Source organism: Littorina saxatilis, linkage group LG1, assembly GCF_037325665.1.
Source record: "Littorina saxatilis isolate snail1 linkage group LG1, US_GU_Lsax_2.0, whole genome shotgun sequence".
NCBI classification, from domain to species: domain Eukaryota; kingdom Metazoa; phylum Mollusca; class Gastropoda; order Littorinimorpha; family Littorinidae; genus Littorina; species Littorina saxatilis.
Genome location: NC_090245.1, coordinates 91,148,422 through 91,160,921, shown reverse-complemented (window position 1 = coordinate 91,160,921; position 12,500 = coordinate 91,148,422).

Below are 12,500 nucleotides of genomic sequence, written 5' to 3'. Positions count from 1 at the left end.
TAGAAGCGATCTTAAAGTGAAAGTAACGTTTAATAAAAGTATGCGCATTTATTTATTGATTGATATATAGACTAAAATAATGGACATGTAATTTAAACGTACAAAACGACATTTTGTACACTACCTCTCTAAAAAAAACGCGACTATGACCGACCGATATGTATGTGTAAATTAGGTCATTGCTAGTGATGAAAACGGGTTTTCTTTAAAAGATAACACGCAAACTGTGAAGTTCAAGCCCATAAATGATTTTAGTACGACTTCTTCAAAACAGGTCGTTTTTCACTCCACCAGTTTCAGTTTTAATAAAATATATGTATAGCTCTCATTTTCAAAAAAAACTTATCTGCAATTCACTTAACCAAATACACAATGAACCCAGAAGGTATTAGAGTGAGACACTTTACAGTAAAATATGTTATGATTCCCCTTATTTCAAAATATATGCATTTTAATTGGCAGACACGATTCACGTCGTTGGTACGTGTCCTCTGGTGAGGCAACCGTTAGCATTTTTTGTCGTAAAAACTGACATTTTTAAACATAAATCATGGACAAAAAACTAATTCTACAAAAAGTGCAGGTTTTCTTGGTATAGTCAGTTAAAGCATCTTAAAATTCAAGAAATTGTGCTATTACGTGTATGTATTTGAAATGGCAGAAAATATTGAATGAAAGTGATTTTTGACTGATTGAAACCCTACCCCCACTAACAAAATGTGCCCTGAGATTAGGGGTGTTAGTTGAAGATGAATGAATAATGGCTATGGTTTTCCCCTAAAGTATTCAAAACCTAAACATATACATAGGCAAGATGTTCTACATTAACACAATTAACTTTTTAAACATATACATATGCTTAGTACACGATACTTCCGGTTTTTCTACCGGATGACTTATACATTTAGGGGGTAAACACCTTATCGTAGAAAAAGCTTTATTTTCAAAAAGTGCAAGTAATTATTAAAAATCATACATAATATTTATATATTGGAGTTAATTTTCCTTCGAAAGTCATTTGTTTCAAGTGGCAGACAATGTCAGTTGGAGAGTTACATGTACGTAAAGTGTATAACTGTTGTCTGTGATTAGTGCATTGTGTACACATTGGCACCATTTGATCCTAAATGCTAAACGATGTCGTGATCATACCACAGTTTTAGGATAATTTACATCGCATCGATTACTAAATTGATGGTAGAATTTCACTGATAAATTCTATTTCCGGTAGCGTCAGTGCCGTTATCTGAGATAGTAACGTTTTACATGGTTTCACGTTCAGTGGTGAACGTAACGTGTGGTTTAACAAAATTACTTGCACATACAATAGTGAAGTCTGTCTGTGTGTCTTTGTTTGTGTGTTTGTCTATGTCTGTCTGTGTGTTCGTCTGTTTGTCTCTCTCTCTCTGTCTGTCTATCTCTTTCTCTCTGTGTCTTTGTCTGTCTGTCTGTGTGTCTCTCTCTCTCTCTCTCTCTCTCTCTCTCTCTCTCTCTCTCTCTCTCTCTCTCTCTCTCTCTCTCTCTCTCTCTCTCTCTCTCTCTCTCTCTCTCTCTCTCTGCGAGGTAAGTGCACTTAAAGAGAAAGCAATACAGAAAGAAATGCATTTCTCTACCAAGAATGAAGTTTGTCTGTCTGTGTGTTTGTGTGCGTGTTTTTTTGGTTGCGTAAGTGTTTCTCTATAAGCATCTCTACGTCTTTGTTTGCGTACATAAGTGCGTGCGTGCATGTGTGGGGGTTTCTGTGTCGGTTTGTCTCACTGTGTGTATGTCTGTCATTTTGTCGGTATGTTTGTGTATGTCTTTGTGTGTGTGTGTGTGTGCGTGTGCGTGCGTGCGTGAGTGCGTGCGCGCGCGCGCGTGTGTGTGTGTGCATGCGTGCGTGCGTGTGTGCGTGTGTGTGTGAGTGTGTGTGTGTGTGTGCGATTGCAATTATTCCTCCTTTTTACATTTAGTCAAGTTTTGACTAAATGTTTTAACGTAGAGCGGGGAATCGAGACGAGGGTCGTGGTGTATGTGCGTGTGTGTGTGTGTAGAGCGATTTAGACTAAACTACTGGACCGATCTTTATGAAATTCGACATGAGAGTTCCTGGGTATGATATCCCCAGATATTTTTTTTAGTTTTTTGATAAATGTATTTGATGACGTCATATCCGGCTTTTCGTGAAAGTTGAGGCGGCACTGTCACGCTCTCATTTTTCAACCAAATTGGTTGAAATTTTGGTCAAGTAATTTTCGACAAAGCCCAGACTTCGGTATTGCATTTCAGTTTGGTGGCTTAAAAATTAATTGATGACTTTGGTCATTAAAAATCTGAAAATTGTAAAAAAAATATTTTTTTTATAAAACGATCCAAATGTACGTTCATCGTATTGTCCATCATTTTCTGATTCCAAAAACATATAAATATGTTATATTTGGATTAAAAACAAGCTCTAAAATTAAAAATTTAAAAATTATTATCAAAATTAAATTTTCGAAATCAATTTAAAAACACTTTCATCTTATTCCTTGTCGGTTCCTGATTCCAAAAACATATAGATATGATATGTTTGGATTAAAAACACGCTCAGAAAGTTAAAACGAAGAGAGGTACAGAAAAGCGTGCTATCCTTCTCAGCGCAACTACTACCCCGCTCTTCTTGTCAATTTCACATAAACAAACAGATAATGACGTCATTTTAAGTGGCACAAACGTGTACATGAATGCCTTCCCTTTCGAATGATTTACAGTTATATAATTTCTGTCAAGCGGTTTAAGTTTTATGTCCGTTTTATGAACCCAACCCTCAAAACAAGAATAGTAACGCCAAAGAAGGAAAACATACACACAAACCAACGTTTTTCTCGCCGGTGGTTTGGAATATTGCCCCAAAACTTTCGATTTAGTGTTGTGGTGTTAAAATCTATCAGAAAAAAGTGTTTGCTAACGTGACGCCAAAAAGTAACCAAAACGGTCCTTAGCCGACTGATTATTAGCTTAGCGATTCACATCACATGAAGTCGTTGCGTTATCTACTCCACCTTAGTATGTCTTTGTGCATTTGTCATGTTAATATTGTATACATTGTCATGTTTATAATATATATATATTCTGCTCCAATAGGTCCAATGTTGAACCATTCGCAGTTGTTACAAAAATATTAATCCAAATTTCAAGGAAACCGACCAACCAACAATCCCAATCAACAAACAAACAAACAAACCAACTAACAAACCAACCAACTAACCAACAACCCAACAAACAAATAAACAACTTACACGAATACAAATTTTAAAAATGTTAAAACAAAAAAAACCGACAAACCAACACAGCCTTCGTCCATTCGTCCATTCGTCCATTCGTTTTCGTTTTACATTCGAACCTGCCCTGGAGACCACCTGTCCATAAGACCACCTGCCTATTAAGACCACCCCAAAGGATCTCCAACGGTTCTTGCGACCATATAAATCACATGTCCATAAAGACCACCTGTCTAAAGAGACCACTTTTGCTCAGTCCCTTGGGTGGTCTCTTTAGACAGGTTCCCCTGTACCTCAAAGTCACCCTGAAACACAAGCTGACAGTCACTGGTCTCTGGGGCATTGTGGACCCTGAGTGGCCGAATGAGGAAGACGTATACTTAAGTACATAACAGACTGATTGATAGGCAATGCAGCTGCGCTGAATTGGCGAGCAAGTCGGTCAGTGAAGCAGATGGTACCGTGAGAAATGGATGGCCCTCTGGCACAACAAGCGAAACGACAACACCATTTGTGAACCGGTATGGGCCTGACCTTCTGGTTCTTACATTGTAAAACTACTTAAATGTGTGTACACAAGACAGAATTATGAATTAGATAAAGCGGCAACAAGGGCGGATTACTGAATTCAACTTCCTGGTAAGACTGCTTGTAGAATTAAAATTAAACACAGTTTACCTAAAATATTTTCAGCGGATATTATAATTAAATGTCAGAGATACAGGGACAAGTGCATGGTACGACATGCGCGTGACCTTATGCCGTACTGTAAAGCTCCTTGAAGCATTTTCAACAGACAGAATTAAGATTTAAAGTCAAGTGGGTCGGGTTACTGAATTCCACTACATGGTGCCACAACAACAACACAAAAACAAGCCGCGCGAAGCGCAATTACTACATTTAGTCAACCTGCCGAACTCACAGAATGAAATTAACACACTGCTTTTTTTGGCCATCAAGACGATATAATTATGTAGTTTTGTCGATTTCTTGAGGCCATGAGTCTAAAAAGCTCTTTCACGAACAAAGCGTGCAGAACGTGACAAGCCAGTATAGCGCGGTAGCGCTTGCGCTTAACAGGAAAGAACGCTTTTCTTTATTCTTTTTAACTTCCTGAACTTGTTTTTAATCCAAACATAACATATCTATATGTTTTTTTAATCAAGGAATGATAAAGAATAAGATGGAATGATGTTTTGATCGATTACTTTAATTTGAATCTTAATTATAATTTTCAGATGTTTAATAACCAAACTAATTAATTAAGCTTCCAAGCTAAAATGCAAGTCCATAGTCCGGGCTTCGTTGAAGATTGTTTGACTAAAATGTCAGTCAATTTAATAAAAACAAAAATGAGGGTGTGACATTGCCCCCTCAACTTTCACAAAAAAAGGCAGATATGACGTCATCAAAGACATTTATCGAAAACGTAAAAAAAAGGCTGGGGATATCATACCCAGAAACTTTAATGTGAAGTTTCATGCAGATCGGTCAAGTAGATTTCTCTAAATCGCTCTACACACACACACACACACACACACACACACACACACACACACACACACACACACACACACACACACACACACACACACACACACCGTGTGATACACCACACCCTCGTCTTGATTCCCTGTCAATGTTAAAACATTAAGTCAAAACTTGACTAAATGTAAAAACAACAACAAAACACACACACACACACACACACACAAATACACACACACACACACACACACACACGCACACACACATACACACACACGCACACACACACACACACACACACACGCACACACACACACACACACACACACACACACACACGGCCAAACTGGATGCAAATCAGTTCAAGTCACAGTGCGACCAGACCGGTCCTCGGCCTTCCGAGTGACGCGACCAGACAGACAGATGCGAGGGCTACTTTGCCGGAAGACTGATTCTGTCAGTGCTACATTATTCCATCACTGGCATTATTTCCCGTGGGAGTTTGGGGTTGTTTCTGCCATGGCTAACGTGTTGCCTGGAGCAGTCTGTCAGGGCGATGTCTCAAGACTCTCAATCTTGTGGGGAAAGAGGATTTCTAATCTTTATGGTACATGTGACGCCCGTAGCCCCAAAGCTCATGCAGTCGTATTTACTTGATACTTTGATGGGCTTTGTGCTTTCATATTCGGCGCCATCTTGAATAAGCAGTTTTAGGTGGTTTACAGTTTTAAGCGATTCAGATCCGCTGACGGAACGGTTAACTAAAACACTGGAGCTGTCTAGAGGGGAAAGACACGAGGACAACAAGTGTTTGTGTTGTTTGTTTTTCTGTTAGTCATTTACAACAAAGTACAATTGTCACTTGACGTGAAGTACACGCTAATTATCACATGGATCCTAAACACACACACACACACACACACACACACACACACACACACACACACACACACACACACACACACACACACACACACACACACACACAGAGCCGCACTCACACATGAATAAAACAAAAGGGAAAACGACGGAATAAGTAAACTACGAAAAACAGCTTACAAAAACGAATCTGTCGAGGCGCATTTTACAATTCAACACGTGTGCTCCATCGCATTCCACAAGTATTATTCTAACTTTTAAAGTTCAATTTCATAGAGAAGTTCAAGGATGAAAAAAGGCAGATTTCTAAAATCAGTTTTCCTTGAGACGGGTTGTTTTATGTGTTTTTGTTTTGTTTTGTCACTCGCCTTGCTTGTGGTTTTGCGTGTGCGTGGGTGTTGTATGATTTAACAAGTTTGTAAACTGCCTGTCACTCCTGTCTGCGTCCTTCTTTCCATTTTTACATTTAGTCAAGTTTTGACTAAATGTTTTAACATAGAGGGGGAATCGAGACGAGGGTCGTGGTGTGTGTGTGTGTGTGTGTGTGTGTGTGTGTGTGTGTGTGTGTGTGTGTGTGTGTGTGTGTGTGTGTGTGTGTCTGTCTGTCTGTCTGTCTGTCTGTCTGTGCGTGTGTGTGTGTAGAGCGATTCAGACTAACCTACTGGACCGATCTTTATGAAATTTGACATGAGAGTTCCTGGGAAAGATATCCCCGGACCTTTTTTTCATTTTTTCGAGAAATACCTTTGATGACGTCATATCCGGTTTTTTGTAAAAGTTGAGGCAGCACTGTCACACCCTCATTTTACAATCACATTGATTGAAATTTTGGCCAAGCAATCTTCGACAAAGGCCGGACTTCGGTATTGCATTTCAGCTTGGTGGCTTAAAAGCTAATGAATGAGTTTGGTCATTAAAAATCGGAAACTTGTAATTAAAAATTTTTTATTTATTAAATGATCCAAAAATAATTACATCTTCTTCTTCGTCATTTTCTGATTCCAAAAACATATACATATGTTATATTTGGATTACAAACAAGCTCTGAAAATTAAAAATAGGAAAATTATGATTAAAATTATTTTTCCCAAATCGATTTAAAAATAATTTCATCTTATTCCTTGTCGGTCCCTGATTCCAAAAACATATACATATATGTTTGGATTAAAAACAAACTCAGTAAGCTAAAAAGAATAGACATACAGAAAAGCGTGTTATCCTGCTCAGCGCGACCACTACCGCACTATTCTGCATGGCTTGTCGATTTCACTGCCTTTGCCACGAGCGGTGGACTGATGAAACTACGAGTATGTGGTCTTGGTGAAAAAAGCAGTGCGTTCAGTTTCATTCTGTGAGTTCGACAGCTTGACTAAATGTTGTTATTTCGCCTTACGCGACTTGTCTTTACATTTAGTCAAGTTTTGACTAAATGTTTTAACATAGAGGGGGAATCGAGACGAGGGTCGTGGTGTATGTGTGTGTGTGTGTGTGTGTCTGTCTGTCTGTGCGTGTGTGTGTGTAGAGCGATTCAGACTAAACTACTGGACCGATCTTTATGAAATTTGACATGAGAGTTCATGGGAAGGATATCCCCGGACCTTTTTTTCTTTTTTTCGATAAATGTCTTGGATGACGTCATATCCGGCTTTTTGTAAAAGTTGAGGCGGCACTGTCACACCCTCATTTTTCAATCAAATTGATTGAAATTTTGGCCAAGCAATCTTCGACGAAGGCCAGACTTCGGTATTGCATTTCAGCTTGGTGGCTTAAAAATTAATTGATGACTTTGGTCATTAAAAATCTGAAAATTGCAACAACAACAAAAATTTAAAACGATCTAAATTTACGTTCATCTTATTCTTCATCATTTTCTGATTCCAAAAACATATAAATATGTTATATTTGGATTAAAAACAAGCTCTGAAAATTAAAAATATAAAAATTATGATCAAAATTAAATTTTCGAAATCAATTTAAAAACACTTTCATCTTATTCCTTGTCGGTTCCTGATTCCAAAAACATATAGATATGATATGTTTGGATTAAAAACACGCTCAGAAAGTTAAAACGAAGAGAGGTACAGAAAAGCGTGCTATCTTTCTCAGCGCAACTACTACCCAGCTCATCTTGTCAATTTCACTGCCTTTGCCACGAGCGGTGGACTGACGATGCTACGAGTATACGGTCTTGCTGAAAAATTGCAGTGCGTTCAGTTTCATTCTGTGAGTTCGACAGCTTGACTAAATGTTGTATTTTCGCCTTACGCGACTTGTTTTAATTAGATTTGCCTGGTAAGACCTTCGCTGACTTTTCTTTTTCTAAACTTCGCGGAACTAAAGAAAATTGAATTCTAAACAAATCTATGGGCCGGGAACACGAGAAAAACAAGGCGAGGGGATGTTCAGGAGGAAAAGGCGGACAGGGAAAAGTCGCTTTTGCTCTCAGAAAGACCTTGGAAAGACCGATTTCAGTTCTCAAAACCGAGGCTTCGCGGAGCTAAAAACAAAGTTAAACAAGTCGCGTAAGGCGAAATTACTACATTTAGTCAAGCTGTGGAACTCACAGAATGAAACTGAACGTAGTCCGCCGCTAGTGCAAAAGGCAGTGAAAGTGACGAGCCTGTTTGGCGCGGTAGCGATTGCGCTGTGCTTCATAGCACGCTTTACTGTACCTCTCTTCGTTTTAACTTTCTGAGCGTGTTTTTAATCCAAACATATCATATCTATATGTTTTTGGAATCAGGAACCGACAAGGAATAAGATGAAATAGTTTTTAAAACGATTTCGGAATTTTAATTTTGATCATAATTTTTATATTTTTAATTTTCAGAGCTTGTTTTTAATCCAAATATAACATATATATATGTTTTTGGAATCAGAAAATGACGAAGAATAAGATGAAATTGTTTTTGGATCGTTTAATAAAATAATAATTTTAATTACAAGTTTCCGATTTTTAATGACCAAACTCACTCATTAGTTTTTAAGCCACCAAGCTGAAATGCAATACCAAACGCCGGGCTTCGTCGAAGATTGCTTTGCCAAAATTTCAATCAATTTGATTTAAAAATGAGGGTGTGACAGTGCCGCCTCAACTTTTTCAAAAAGCCGGATATGACGTCATCAAAAGTATTTATCGAATAAATAAATAAAACGTCCGGGGATATCATACCCAGGAACTCTCATGTCAAATTTCATAAAGATCGGCCCAGTAGTTTAGTCTGAATCGCTCTACACACACACACAGACAGACACACACACACACATACACCACGACCCTCGTCTCGATTCCCCCCTCTATGTTAAAACATTTAGTCAAAACTTGACTAAATGTAAAAACACGGGTCCGCTTCAAAGAGCTTCGCATGGTAAATGAAAAAAAACAAGTCGCGTTAGGCGAAAATACAACATTTAGTCAAGCTCAGTCGAACTCACAGAATGAAACTGAACGCATTGCATTTTTCCGCAAGACCGTACACTCGCAGCATCGTCTGTCCACCGCTCGTGGCAAAGGCAGTGAAATTAACAATCCAGAAAAGCGCGGTAGCGGTTGCGCTGAGGAGGATAGCACGCTTTTGGTTTAAGCGTGTTTATTCAAATTCTCATACACACGTTTCAAACAATAACAACATTAAGAACGTTAACAAGCAGATTGCTTATGGACACGTTCTTGAACTTATAATCAATACACATTCAGATAGCAAAACATGGCGAACAAGTGATAGCTTCAACACTTATCTTGATAATCTTTAATTATATTTTATACAAATAGGGTAAAGAGAGAGAGAGAGAGAGAGAGAGAGAGAGAGAGAGAGAGAGAGAGAGAGAGAGAGAGAGAGAGAGAGAGAGAGAGAGAGAGGGAGAGGGAGAGAGAGAGGGGGAGGGAGAGAATGCCTGGCTACATCAATTGCACAGTTAATATAATATCAGCCGAAGCGATTAGTTAACATAACATAGTCTTGTACAACAGAGAATATTTTCGTGTTCAAAGATATAGTTAAATCAGTATTTCCAAACAAGAGTGTTTTGCAGTCTAGAACGTGTGTTGGCAGACTATTGAATAAAATGGTTCTATGTTCTTTAAATTTTGGACAGTGTAACAAGAAATGTTCAGAATCTTCCGGGCATGCTCCACACGTACATTCTAAATTATCAGAGAGGTGTCGGTTAACTAAGTCTTGTTGCAAATCGCTCATGTTTAATCTCAACCTGCTGTGAAGTACCTGTCCCTGGCGGTTGCCTAAATAATAATACTGTGGAACAACAACATCTCCATCGGTCAAATACCTTTTAAATTCACCAACTGACTGCGTTTGTTGTATATTTTCTGGAAGATTATTCCACAAAGCTGTCGTTGAAGGAAAAAATGAAGATTTATATAACTCACTTCTGCACAATGGAAACTTACGTTCAAGAGGGCGTCGTCTGTGGTAAGGATTTACATCGGAAACCAGGACCGGCAGTTTGGAATATAAATATTCTGGGGTTAAACGATTTACAATTTTATAATACAGCAAAAGTTTATGACGACGTCGCCTTTCTTTCAGGGGCACAAAACCCGATTCGTTATACAGTTTTTGGTGGCTTGTGCCACGTACTGCACCTACAATGATTCGGATTGCATCGAGATGCAATGTCTCCAACTCGTCTGCCAAACACTGTGTACAGTTATCCCAGATAACGTCCGCATAATCAAACAATGGTAACATAAAGGATTTATATATAACTTCAAGTGATTTTCTGTTTAAACGATGCTTGAATAAACCAAAGCACGCAATTGACTTTCTACATTTAGCAATTAGACTTTTTATGTGGGAATCCCATTTACAATTACCTTGTAGAGTGACGCCAAGGTGCTTGTGGTTTTCAACATCAACTAAGTGTGCATCTTCGAAATACAATGGTGGAAGTAAAACATTTTGTTGCCTACAAATGTCCAACAATTCTGTCTTTTGACAATTAAAAGTGACTTTCCATTTAGAAGCCCATGTGCGAATTTTATCCAAATCAGAATTCAAAATCTCTGCTCGTACATCATCGTTATCTAAACTTAATATTATACATACTCGTATCGTCTGCAAAGAGTTTCAACACTGATTCAAGACCAACTCCAATATCGTTAATATAAATGAGAAATAAAAGAGGTCCTAAGACAGAACCCTGAGGGACACCAGCAGAAGGGGTAGCATAACTTGATTTGGTTCCTTTCAATACTACTGCTTGTCTGCGATCGCTCAAGTAATGTTCAAACCAAACAAGCAAGGGACCTCTTATACCTATCGCCTCAAGCTTGTGGAGCAGACCGCGATGCCAGACTTTATCAAAAGCTTTGGATACATCAAAAAATATTGCCTGTGACATAATGTTTTTATCAAGTGCAACACAAAAATCATCATATATACTCAATAGTTGATAAACAGTCGAATCACCAGCAATAAAACCAGATTGGCAGTGTGTAATCAAATCATAATTTTTCAAATAACCAAACACACGGATTTGTATACATTTTTCAAGCACCTTCCCAATACAACTCAGCAAAGAGATTGGACGGTAGTTGGAACAAGCACTCCTATCGCCTTTCTTAAAAATGGGCGTAATGTGAGCAGTTTTCCAGACAACTGGAAAAACACCCTCAGACAAGGATCTGTTAAAGAGAACTGTAAGCGGTGGAACGATAACAGGTAATCCATCTACAAGCAATTTATTATGTATTCCGTCAGGGCCCACGGCCTTGGATAAATTTAAATTCCTTAACACTTGGACAACTTCAGCTTCTGTTAATTCAAAAGTCGATAAAGATGTATTACACCAATTTGCCTCGGGCAGGGGATCGTCTGGATTTTCAACTTTAGACTGGCTTTCAAAATAATTATTAAACAAAATCGTTTTTTCACAAATGTTATCAATAATTTTTCCATTATCTTCTAGCGGTGGAATTTCGTTACATGCAACACCTTTTTTCTTCAAGAAGGAATTAACAAGTTGCCACCAATTTTTGCTTCCGAAGTTCTGTTTACAATTTATCCTCTCATCAAGTTCTAGAAAATAATCTCTTTTTCTTTTACGAATTTCATCTGTATACTGATTTCTAGTCAGGCGGAATAATGCCCACTGCTCAGGTGTATTTAAGCGCTTAGCAACTTGATGTATACAATTTTTTGCGTTTCGTAATTGTAAAATATGTTCAGTCATCCATGGGGCATCATCTTCACGTACTGTTATTATCTTAACAGGCATACATGTTTTTGCAACACGGAATAAATGTTCAGAAAACAAGGCAGCAGCTTCGTCAATGGACGCATTTAAAACTGTGTTCAAAAGATCAATTTTGTTCAATTCAAACAAAAATGTATCAACATCTAACTTGGCATAATTATATATAGTCCTTTTGAACTGACCTTTTTTTAATCTCTGTGACGTTAGTTTTACTGAGCCAGTAGCGCGACATATGTCGTGACAAGCAGGTGACAGTATACGTAAAGTAGCGCGACATATGTCGCGACAACCAGCCTAAGGGTTAAGTTTGGGTTGTTTGTTCAGCTACTTTTAACAAAGCTGCCTACTGAAAAACAAACAAGTCGCGTAAGGCGAAATTACTACATTTAGTCAAGCTGTCGAACTCACAGAATAAAACTGAACGCACTGCATTTTTTCACCAAGACCGCATACTTATAGTCTTGTCAGTACACCGCTCGCGGCAAAGGCAGTGAAATCGACAAGCCAGAATAGTGCGGTAATGGTCGCGCTGAGCGGGATAGAACGCTTTTCTGTACCTATCTTCGTTTTCACTTTCTGAGCGTGTTTTTAATCCAAACATATATCTATATGTTTTTGGAATGAGAAACCGACAAGGAATAAGATGAAATTGTTTTTAAATCGATTTCGGACATT